Raw genomic sequence first — 13193 nt, 5'->3', positions numbered from 1 at the left:
CATTAACTCAGTGGCAGGCTCTCGGAGCATCTCCCCTTGGGGGATGCAGCCTTACCAGGCCACAGAGGAAGACAATGCAACCAGTCCTGATGAGATCTGATAGGCTAGGGTCAAATAGAAGGGAAGGAGGACCTCCCCTATCAGTGGACAGGGGGAGGGGCATAGGGGAAGAAGAGGGAGGGAGAGGATGGGATTGGGATGAAAGGAGGGAGGGGGATTTGCCTGGGATACAAATTGAATAAATTGTAATATATGGTAATAATAAAAAAGGAATTATAAAAATCTTTCAAATAAAATAAAATAAAAAGCACAAAATTATTTTTATAACAATGAATTTTAGATAAAAATAAATTTTAAAAGATTTAACCTGAAATAATTTTAATTTCATTATTGTTTATTCTTTGATTGGTCTCCTTGCAAATGTTATCTTACAAAAATTCAATGTTTAAAAATTACATGTCAATTCTAAGCACCACAATGATGAGAAGAAAAGAAAACCACAAACAACTCAAAATCATTTAAGTTTCATACACCATGTATTGCTTAATACATTGAAAACAGCCTCAGTTGAAGTTTATAAATTTATCATTGGTTTATAAATTTATGGCTTACAGGCTACTTCCAGGGAGTGCAGTGTTTTCTAGAGTTCAAATAGAGTAAGAAAGGCGTGAGTTCCTAGTGGTAATTAGATTTCTCATAATTGCAAGAGTAAATACGTTTAAAATACATGTTGGTGAATACTTTGCTCTGTCTGTTTGCATGTACATCTATCCGTGAGTAGTATTTCAGTTTTTGACACTAGTTTAACCTGCTAAAGTAGCATGAACTTTCAGTTTTTCCTCTACAAAATGAAATACTAAGTAGCAAGAAGCTGTTGCGTGGATCACCATGACCTTCTTCTATGTTGTGGAATTTGACCATACAAATATAATCTGAAAAATGTATATAACTCTTCATCAAAAATTAGTCTTGAAAACAGATGCCAATTAAGTATGGAGGAAAACTACGTTAAAGTCTTTATGTGACTGCATTCTTAGAATTAAGAGATAACAGATTTTCCAAAAGATAATAGATAAATTGCCTTTTAGCCTCTAATAGGTGTGTAAAGAGAGAAACTCAACAAAGTTATCAACGGTAACAAGACAGGCATCAAGAAGGGCCACCGATGTGTCCTTACTTCTTTATCCTTAGAGACAGCATACCTGCACTATGTTCTCAGGACTTATAATGCCCTCCATTTAGTTTACTTTTGTTTTTGTTTTTGGACCCCAAACATTCATATGGTTTGTGCCATGCTGGCCTTTTGCTGGACCACCCTGCCATGGGCCACCCGGATCAGATGTGATGAAAGTATACTCCAAACAGAAACCTTAACATTCAATGATAAAGTAATTATGTTTTACTAGAAATACCAAGAGAAATAGGATGCAATTTTCAAATGCATATGCAAATCATTTGCAAATTATATGCTAATACACACGTGGTCTGCCTAACTATTACATATAACTTAATGTAGCCCTTGGGAAAATCTTATTGGAGATCATTGGTCTAATGAAAATTGCTGCTGCACACTAATTATCATGACATGTATGCTGTTGTATTGCCCCTTAGTGGTGACGGAGATGACAAAGGTTAGTTGAAGAAAGATGACGGAATGACAGGATTGTATCTGTGATCACAGGAGTAAATAGCCAAATATCTCTATCTAAGGTCCAACGTCTCCGACTTTGCATTTAAATTGAAATGTAATAGGGGATGACTAGTGAGAATGTGTTCAGGTTTAGCAATAAAAGCTGTATGTTTTCCTTGACTTTCTTTTGTATAGATGTTCACAAATACCTGTGTTTCATGAGTTGTCTAAGTCATTGAAAAGAGAGAGTCTATAAACATAAACTCTATTGATTCAAAGAAACAACATCTTGCCTTTCCAAGGTAGACCAGGTTATAGAATGATTTGGATGGTTCACTATTTCTTTTTGATATAAACCAACTGTGTTTGGCTTTGTGATCTTGGGCAAGTATCTAAAAGCCTCTGAATCTTCAGTTACTTCCCCTTGGTTGTTGGAGGATGCCATGGAATAGTATTCTGAAGGGCCTAGAATGATAGACACATGGTGAATTTAGTATATTTCCAATGAGTGCCTTCTTTCAAGTTCAGTTTAAAAACAGCTTTTAATTTGTGATATTTGCATTTCTGAATTGGAGAAATAATATTTGAGAGTTGGTCATTTCTCATTTAAGGCATACGAAAATGTGCTGGACAAAGTTAGACTTGACTGTGATATAGAATATTAAACAGAATTGTGATTGTTTTTAAGAATCATTGAGACTCACTTGTAAGAGATGGAGTGACTGACTTGTGGGTAAAAGAATTATCTTAATTATTCATTAACCTAATTAGCTTAATTAATTTAAGCAGTTCCCCTGCTTGAAAGAAGTACTTTCCTGAACTTGTTCAGAAATCTCATCTACCTTCATTAAAGCCAAAATGGATAAAAAAAAATGTTTAAGGTGTATTCTCTATAAAGTTTAGGAATCAAAACATATGCCAGTTGTGTGGTCGGGAAGTAGCTCAGAGTAGACTCTTCCGGTTGCTAGGGTTTATCCTGTTCAGCCTTTTAATATCTTGTTCAAAGATGTAACTTTCATCATTTCTAGGATGATTTTTAATTAAAGACTTCAAGGGCTTCTGAGTTAGGTATGGAGAAGGGAAGGGTGCTTTCCCACTGTATAGGTCATGTTGTATGATAGCAATGCATTTAATAAAATTCAATGCCTATCTTATGATATACATAAGATTAGTTTAAAATTCTTTTGTTCATAGATATTTAGATACAAATAGATAAAGGAGTGTAAGCAATATTTAAGTCATTGTACATATTTAAAAATTTTTAGGAATAAACACTTCTTCGTTTTGATACACGAAATGAGCTTTTTATATGAGGTGTGCATGTTTCCTTTGGACTTTGTGCTTATTTAAACTTCTTATTCAGCACTGAGTATTTATTACACAAACATCATGAAGAAGAGTGCAAAGCAAGTCCTTCCCTATTATGGCAAGAATAAAAGATGACAAAATGCTTTGGCTTTAAACTTTTCTTGAATTTCCTCCATTTGATATCTTGCAATTAAAAATAAACTTGCTTCAAGATCAACACTAAAGTCTTATGTCACTTTTTTTTTCCACCACCCCTGACTTGATTACCAAAAATAAAGACTGTCCAGGTCTTCATGACTTAATTATTAGGCAGTTAATTGATTTATCCTTAGCAGCTTACTGAACTTACTTTCTATGTATTGCAAGGAGTTGGAAGGATTTTATAAAGTGATTTTTAATTGTTTCAATGTGTCTGATCACATTTTTTATCACATTGTTGATTTGCGAAATCAACAAATTCAACACTTTTAGCTTAAGGAAGCGCTTGACTCTCTGAAAGGCATGTAATTGAGTGTACCTGTGGTACAGGGCTATGTCTAATCAGTCGACTGTGTAGCTGTAGAGTCAAATGCCATTCATCTGCCTCCCCTGAGATCTGTGGAAATCAGAATGAGGAGCAGGCATAAGACAAAGATATACAGCCATGCTGACCACCGAAGTTCATGGGTAACAACTTAATTATCTGCATGCAGCTATCACTCAGAAACAAATGTGTAATTTAGGTATTTTATAATTTACGCTAGAAATAGCACAATGCTAAGGACAGTGCTGCTAGAATTAGAATCTACATTAAGTCTGTTTAATTTAATTTTTCTAATTATATTCCTAATAGCTTAAATATGTGCATTGATAAAACAGTTAACCACCTGCATTTAAATGCCACCTGATGCGTTTATTTTGGAACAGTAACAGATTGGTATAATTTGAGATCAAGTTCGTCTGAACATTCTTCCACTAATGGTTCCTAAATTAATCATTATGCCTGATCAGCAAATGCTGTTGTAAGTCAACAGTTATTGTGAGACTCACCTTAACATGGTACTATTTTGTTCTTTCTTTCATTCTGTCAAATTTAGATTAGCCGATGAATTAAAAATAGAATTTTGCAGTGGCATTTCCATTTTCCTATGGAATTTCAATGTTGGACTAGTGTCTGGAAAAAAAATCAATTCAGGGAAATGTTTGCATAGCACTATGCGAGGAAGGTTAGGGGAATGTGCACTACATCTTCTGAAGCAAGTGAGCAAACACACGCAGAATGCTCCTATCTCCACGTAGTTTCTATAAACCCTATATATTTTGGGCTGCTGGGATTATAAAAAAACAGACTAATTTGTTTTGCCCAATAAGTAGGTTCACCTTTGAAAAATTTGATGACTGGTGTAGATCTTTTCCTCTTCTCTCAAGATAGGACAAAGTGCACAGAGAAATTATCAGCATTTGATAAAGACAATCAGCTGAGAGTATTCTAATTTTGTTACTGTTTAGAAGCCCTTGACGATGAATAGATCAAAGTTGCTCACTTAAACCATACCTAGACATATAACAGTGCTTGAAATGGTAAGAATTAGGAAACCAAAAGAAATGGCTTCTGGAGCCCAGATTCTAATACCACTCTTTTGAATGGAGCATAGTCCATACTCAGCAGGCTGTTATTCATGAACATGTGAGCCAATATAATCAAAGGGAATAATGAGACAGTATTAAAGGCATCCAAATGCTTCTTAATGACTGTTTCAAGTGAGCAGTAGTGATCATCGTATCGACGACTGTAGTCATACCTATTATCATCAATTTAGGTGAATCTGAAACAGAAAAGAACTGAGGAGATCAGGAACACTGCTGCTAATGCAAAAATGTCGGAATGACTCCGATTGAGTGACTGAACTAATGTCTTGGTTTTGTATGTCTAAAGTTTAAAGTTAAACATGACAATCTTCCAATATAAAGTTCCTCATACTGAACACAGTATTGTGAAAGAGAGAAAATAGTTTCCAAGGCCTTAGGAACCTGAGTTAGTCTCCAAATGCTCCTACTTGTTAGACATGAGACTTTGTTCAGCCTGGTAGGCTGACTGCATGCCAGAGTAGGTACCAATGCCATCCTTATCCAGGCAACACAAACTGGACTCCATCAGAGGAAGAAAGAAGAGAATAGGATGTAATCGCAAAGTTGGGTGGGAAGGAATGGGAAGGTAGATTAGGTTCTAAGGTTGAGGGAGGTAAAGGTGTTCAAATTGCATTGCATGAGATATTTATGGAATTAATGAAGAATCATTTTAAAAGGACTTGTACAAGCTATCCTTCCATTACCTTTGAAATGATCAAGTTGATAATATAACTGATATCAGAAATCAAGGGTGATAAAGTGAAGCTCTTAGTAGGTGCTTAAGTGAGGTTTCTCTATAACTGCTTCTTTCCATGATCATGATGTGATCATGTTCTAGGAAGTGATGCTCTCATCAGAAAAATAGACAGGTTTATGTTAAGTGGCTCCTGTGGAGGAGTCACCATAGCCTACGTTTGCTAAGTAGCGGAGTGCATGAACTTTCAGTTCTGAGATGCAAATGTACATTCTGGCAGTTTGCTTTGTTTCATAAAAGACCAGTGAGTTCACCAAATTAGTGGAGCTCACTGTTATAACGGCTCCAACTTGGGGCATTTATAGATACTGTTCAGCACTGTTCACCCTCAATAAGTCTCCCAGAAAGTTCTTCACAGGGGGGTGGTTCTATTGTAGGCCCATACCTGGGGCACTTTGGAACCATATGTAGGGAAAATTATATTATTTTATCTCATATTTACCCAGAAAAATGTAAAACAAAAAGAACACTTTTTCTAGATAGATTTTACTTCTTTTCTATCTTTAACAGAGAAAGTGGAGCTTATGATAATTTCAACATTATGAAATCACAAGAAACTGTGTTTTAGGTTCACGGAGAATGCATGATTCCAGGACAGGAGAAACGGCCGGGAAGGAAGCCAACCTTGAACGACACCAGAGAGAGAGAAAGCGAAGCATGAGTTTGACAGGTGATGGGACAGACCTGAAATGTTGAAGGGCTGCGTAATAAAATTAGTGAAATAGGTTGACTCGATCAAAGGGCATTATGGGAAATTATGTCATTACTGTACAGTTTGTTTCTGTGATGAATGAAGAACTCTATTTCCTTGACTTGTGATTAAGATCTCTTCTATTCATAATTTGTCCCAAATCTACTTTGGAACAAAAAAAGAGATTCATTTGTACAGTATTATTGTATTTGTCTCCTGGTCCAAATTGTATATGTCATTTTGTGCTACTCAAGATAAATTTTGTGGTGGTATGTTCTTATTTCTTGTTCCTGCTTTGAAAGAAAAACAATGGCAGGTCATGGGCAGTTTTGAAACCTGTAGAATTAGCTAGTGTATATCAAAAACATGATAACAAAAGTTACTTAGAGTTTCACCTGTGTTAAATATATATGATAAAACAAGTGCTCCAATTTAGATTCAAGTCATTCTTAACACTAATTAGAAGTGACTTTTTTTTTCTTTTCAGTATATTCAACTATTCTCATCAAGGCTTTTGCCAATGTGTCTTATATCTAACTTGCAGGAGGAGACGTAACTTTTAACATCCTCGAGACCTTCTTGCCATTGAGGAGATGCTGAAAAACCATTGAGGCAGAGCAAAAGAAACAAAAGAAAATGCAGCTAGGTTTAAGATTCTTGTTGGAAAGAGGCACTAACTTGGGCATAGCACATGGGCAATGTTTGCACCCAAACAAGGAAGGCTCTGAGAAGGTCTGCTTATTAGCACCAGGTAGCATGAAATATAGGTTTTAAGAACAAGTCATTAGCGAGTCATTGAGCTGGAGTTGAATGACTGCTAGGAAGCTGCCTGCACTCCGTTGCACCCTCTGTTCCAGGAGGACAAAATCCCTGACCATTAATAATGGTGTCTGTGCAATGCACTACCTGGATAGTCTCCTTGTTAAAGTTTCATGCCCAAATAACAAGTCAATTGTTTGCAGGTAGTTTGTTTGCTTAATTTAGTTGTGTAGAAATGAAGAATTATTCAAAGCCAATTGATACTTAAGTATAACTGTAGAGAATTATAAAGTGAATGCTTTTGGTATTGGGGAAAGCACTAAAAAATAATGAAATCTATTAATAATGTAGACAAACCAATGTTCCAAAAACATCAAGGCATCTGCTGGCAACAAACAGATCTTCTCAGAGCCTTCCTCATTTGGATGCAAACGTTTGCTCACGAGCAGGGCCATGACAGCACCTCTTCCCATCAAGAACCTCAAATCTGCCTGCTTCATTTTGATTTCTGTTTCTATTGCTACTGTCTTAGTTTGGAATTTTAGTAACACCTCACAGGAACAGCCTTTGATTCTGTTTGTCTACCTTCTTTTTTTCTGAAGGCATATTTGGCTTTATTCTAGATTAATGATGCCTCGACCTGGGTCTCAGGGGTCCTGATACAGTGGAAGAAGAGAAAAGTGAGAACCTGTGCAGGGGATGCAGGCTGTCAGAGAGGAAGTAAGTCGAGGCAAGAGACTAAAGTGACACAGAAGTTAGTCTTCCCAGTCAGTAAGAGCTTCTGTTCTCCCCTTGTGCTAAATAAGTACAGAAAGAATCAGAACTAACATGCAGGGACTATATGGAGCCTTCTGCACACAGTCTGCTTGTCTGCACTTCATGCAAGGAAATGGGCAGAGTAAATGCTGGAGATCCTTATATTAAAACTGACACAAGAAAAGTTCCAATGTATGTCTCTCATGGGTCTTTCAGAATCTCTCAGAAAGCATGCATATAAATCAATGTACTCTTCTTATCCATCTGTCTATCTATCTGTCTATCCATCTATTTAATTTTGCAGGTACATGTATACACACATGTGTGGGCCTGCCTGCAACAGCATACATGTGGAGGTCAATGAAAGACTTGTGAGAGTCATGTCCTGGGAATAGAACTCAGGTCTTCACTCTTGATGGCAAGCACATGCACCAACTGAGTTATTTCCCGTGCCCCCAACAAATGTTTTATAGAAGCACGCCAAAGGAAAATTACTTCAAAGTTTTTCAATATTTGATACAATAAATAATTTTCCATTTACGTAATTTCTTCTTTATGGAGGGCAATGAGAGTGGAATCTGAAATTGAGTTTAATCTTTGTCTGCGCCCAACACTTACATGATAGTTTACTCATCTCTAAGGACTCACTGTTTTATAGTTAAAAAGAATTTGTTGCTGTTTCTGCCTTATTTTAAGATATGCTCATCTTTCCTCCTTTGAGAAATTATTTTTCCTGTCTGTAATTTTCTTTTATGATTAAACTCTAACGAGCTGCATACTCTTAAGTATAATCACATGCATTACCCACACATAGAACACCATGTTTGCATACATACATACATATATATATATTTAATCTTTCACACTGAACATTGTTACCTCCTACAGGAAGCCTTCTTTGATGCCTAGTAGAAGAAAATCTTTTGTTTGTTTCCATTCTACTCTGTTTCTTCTGTCAAAATATTTTATTACACTGTATATTTAGATTTTTCTAAGAGTATTATTATCCTTATGAATATGAAACACTTGCTGCTCTGCTGACATTATTTAGCCCTGTACCACCTCTCCCCCTCCGAAAATGTGGGAGGAAGCTAGTGAGTACTGCGGAGTGACTCCCATGAGTGCAAGCTGCTGTTTCTCAGAGTCAAACTTCAAATTTCACCACTAGTGCTGAATAACTACAGGTCCTGGGACACAGTAGGCACTCAAGATCTCCACTCAAAGAAAGAGTACAAGAATGAATAATTGATGTAGTAAGACAAAGGTAAAACTCCCCCATTTAAGACATTTCTTCGCAGAATTGAACTTACGAACATCTTTTATTTTATTGTCTCCACATCACAGCCGCCTGAGCTGGGAGAATGAAAACATGGACCATTGGATGTTGTGAGAGCTCCAGTTTGAGTGCAGGTCCTTGGGACCCCAGGGAGAAGAGCCTATGAAAACCCCAAGAAACTAGAGTGAGGAGATAGGAGAGAGAAAAATGGATGTGTGCAGTTATTATCTGTCCCTATTTATTATTTTGGCTCCAGTTGAGGCAACTGAGTGGATGGTTTTTCTTTAGTTCTCAGAAAATATTTTTTAAAGGTTTTTGCACCTAGCAACTTAAATACAGAGATGGCATATGCAAGTTCAAGAAAATGAAATCAGTATTTAATTACTAAATATCCTACCTCTAAAATTAAAGAGAAAAGCTTAAATAATTCAGTTTGATTTGGTCTCATTAGTCTGATTTCCTAGTATTTAGCCTTAATTATGTGATACAGAAGCCCTAATTATGTAGCACATATACAGCACACTCTCTAAAGTTAAAGATCAGAACGGATACTGACTTAAATGATAAAATATGTTAAATTATTAATGATAATTAATCTTACAAATAGGCATAATTAGTTTAAGTACTTTAGATATTATTCTTAATAGCATTACAAATAATATGACACAGCTTGATCATTTGAAAAATTATTTATTGGAAAAAAGGCAACACAAGCAATGTTTTTAACGGATTTCTTGGTGCTGTCAAAATACACATAGATATCATTACAAAGGTGAATTTGCCTTAACCCATAAAATGCTGCAACCTAAATAAAAATGGATCACTGTTGTGAAAGGACACTTTTAGAAACATAAGTCAAAAGTACTTTATTTGTAATATTACATCATTGGTAGCTAAGAATTGAGATACTATTAACAAATGTTCTTGTAGTTTTATGAAATGGCTCTAATTCAAACAATGTATCAATTTATTCTAATTGGGACATTCGCTCACATGTGGATTGAGCCTGTCTTCACCATGGTGCTTCCAAGCCATAAAAATTATTCTGAACTGTCTGAAATTTATATTAATATATAAATACCCAAGTGCATTTTATAGGTTTTCCATTTATTGTTGAGCATTCCACAGAAATTCTTTACACTTTAATTAACTGTGAGTCTCTATATTTAGTATTATTTACTGTCCAAAGCCAGTGAAGACTGAGATAGTCGCCAGACTATGGACATAGAGATCCATATTTAAAAGGAAGTTTGATAATATTCACTTCGCAGTGTTCAGAAGTTGAATTAAGGGAAAGTAAATAGATCATGAAGAGCCTGACCTAATCTGTGCTTTAATCCCCCAAAGAATTCATAATCTGATTGCTTTATTTGGAGGCTGTGAATACTGAGAGACCGGCATAGTTGGTGAAAATAGGTGACCAAGGACTAATCCTGGCAGGATGTAGATTATGCTTGTCTGCCCTCCCTGTTTTCATTTCTCTCCATTTTCCCTCTTTCTTCCTTCCCTCCCTCCCTCCCTCTCTCTTGCCTTCCATGTGATGGCCTGCTGTGAAGCCTTATAGGACTCTGTGCCCATGCCCAATGGAGTCATCCAAGCATGAACTGCAAGCATGAGCCAAAATAAATCCTTCCTCTCTTGTGTTGTTTTTCTCAGGCATTTTGCACAACAGAGAATCTGAAGAAGTTCTCCTTCTGCTTCTTTCACTTGTTTCTCAACCAGATAAGATTTTTAAAAAATGACATGACATGAAGAAAACATGGCATGTAACTTCTATTTTTCATAATTTCAATTTTCTGTGTTTTAGATATCAGATACATAAAGTCCTAGCCAGTCTTTAATCAATGTTCATTGTGCTAATCAGGACTGATAAATCAAAAGAGCCATTAGATACAATGTTATTCTGATGATGAAGGCCTTCTAATCTTAAACACTAAGTTCAGCATGGAATAGCTTGCCTCTCTTCCTTCCTTCCTTTCTTCCTTCCTTCCTTCCTTCCTTCCTTCCTTCCTTCCTTCCTTCCTTCCTTCCTTCCTTCCTCCTTTTCTTTCTATACATTCTTGGGGTTAAAACCAAGGGGCTCATAATTGCTAGATAAATGTTCAATATACCAGCACCAGAAAACCTCTTTCTAACTGTGCTAATCAGTTTGTCTTCAATATGAAACATATGACTTGAGTAAATTCGAGAGATTTGTGGTAAGGATGGACAGACAAGATGCTTCTTTTAATTTTAATTTTTATTAATTACAGTTTATTCACTTTGTATCCCACCTGTAGCTCCCTCCTCACCTCCCAATCTTGCCCTCCCTCCCTCTTCTCGACCCATGCCCCTCCCCCAGTTCACTGATAAGGAAGATCTGCCTCCCTTTTCCTCTGAACCTAGTCTATCAGGATTCATCAGTAATGGCTGCATTGTCTTCCTCTGTGGCCTGGTAAGGCTGCTCCCCCCGCCCCCACCTCAGGGAGAGGTGATCAAAGAGCAAGCCAATGTCCCCATTACTATGGAACCCACTTAGACACTGAACAGCCATGTGCTACCTCTGTGCAGGGGTTCCAGGTGATCTCCATGAGTGATCCTTGGCTGGAGTATCAGTCTCAGAAAAGACCCTTGTGCCCAAACTTTTTTGATCTGTTGCTCTCCTTGTGGAGCTCCTGTCCTCTCCAGGTCTTACTATCTCCCCCTTCTTTCATAAGATTCCCTGCAGTCTGTCCAAAGTTTGGCTATGAATCTCAGCATTTGCCTCGGTACCCTGGAAGGTAGAGCCTTTCAGAGGCCCTCTGTAGTTGGCTCCTGTCCTGTTCCCTGTTTTCGCCCTCTTCCAATGTCTCTTTCTCAGGCAATTAGGAATAGCACTTCCTCAAGATCCAGCTATAGCACTCCTAGGCATCTATCCAAAAGATGCTCAAGTACACAACAAGGACATTTGCTCAACTATGTTCATAGCAGCTTTATTTGTAATAGCCAGAAGCTGGAAACAGCCCAGATGCCCCTCAGTTAAGGAATGGATACAGAAATTGTGGTACATCTACACAACGGAATATTATTCAGCAATAAAAAACAAGGAAATCATGAAATTTGCAGGTAAGTGGTGGGAACTGGAAAAGATCATCCTGAGTGAGCTGTCCCAGAAGCAGAAAGACACACAGGGTATATACTCACTCATAAGTGGATGTTAGAAATACAATATATGATAAACATACTAAAATCTGTATACCTAAGGAAGCTAATCAAGAAGTAGGACTCTGGCTAAGATGCTCAATCTCCATTCAGAAAGGCAAAGAGGACAGGATGCTTCTTACTTTCATGTCTTTGATATTTGTTTCAAAAAGTAAAATGCATTGCTAGAAATAAGGATCTAGGTAAGAGGTTAGGCAAACTGGCTTGCAAGTCTAAAATTGATGACAAGGATTAATATGAGGTCTCTTTGTCAGATAAAATTTGCACAGTTTCCAGGTAACAATTTTAAATTTAGTAGCAGCATTTTAGGTGGCTGACAGAGAGGCAAATTTGAAAGGAAAAGTAACATAAGCCCATTAGTTGAGACCTGGCTTTCGCTTGTGGGGATCAAATAAAATGGTTAGGTATTTTTTTGAAGGTTAGGTTAACTGGTATATTTTATTCTTATTTGTTTATCACAACCAACAAATATTTATTGTTTTATACCTTATACTACATTAACGGATTTAATTCATAAAACATTTTAATCATTTAGATAAAACAACGAATAATTTTAATCTGACAACATGTTTGTAAAGTTTCAAGAATTACTTTAATTAAAGTCACATGGAAGTATGTTTGTTTGTTTTTTTCTGCTGGGTGACCTGTAGTTTTTAATATATAATGATATGACCCTCATTCTTATATATTTTATATATTTAATAAATTAATTTATATAAGGGAAGTTGATAACTATCTAATTAGGAAAAAAAGATGTAGTATTATTAATGTCAAAATTAATTACAAGCTATGAAAAAGTAAAATTTGGGCAACACTTCAACTGTTTGAAATACTATGAACATCAAATAATACCAGTTTACATATGGGGAACATGGAAAAGTTTTTGCATGATAGCAGAATTACTTGGCCATTAATTAAGAGCTACTCTGTGACACTTTCCCATTCACTTATTAGCATTTTTAAGGTGGAAAATAAGAAGCTTTTAAGAAAAACTCAATTGTGCTAAAATAATAATTGCACAGAGTTTAATAATTCCCACGAATCTTGGGACTACTCTCAACCCATACTTGTTATGACCCACATCAACTTTTACACAGTAATCCACGAGGGAAAAAAATAATAAAATGGACCAATAAAAGGACAAAGATTAAGAAATTACTGTGAGTACGATTTAAATAAATTAACAAAGCTAAATGATGTGTCACCGTACCAGGGCCCGTTGAACTGGTGT

Source organism: Meriones unguiculatus, chromosome 8 (genome assembly GCF_030254825.1).
Source record: "Meriones unguiculatus strain TT.TT164.6M chromosome 8, Bangor_MerUng_6.1, whole genome shotgun sequence".
NCBI lineage: Eukaryota > Metazoa > Chordata > Mammalia > Rodentia > Muridae > Meriones > Meriones unguiculatus.
Note: the sequence above shows the minus strand (reverse complement) of the source record.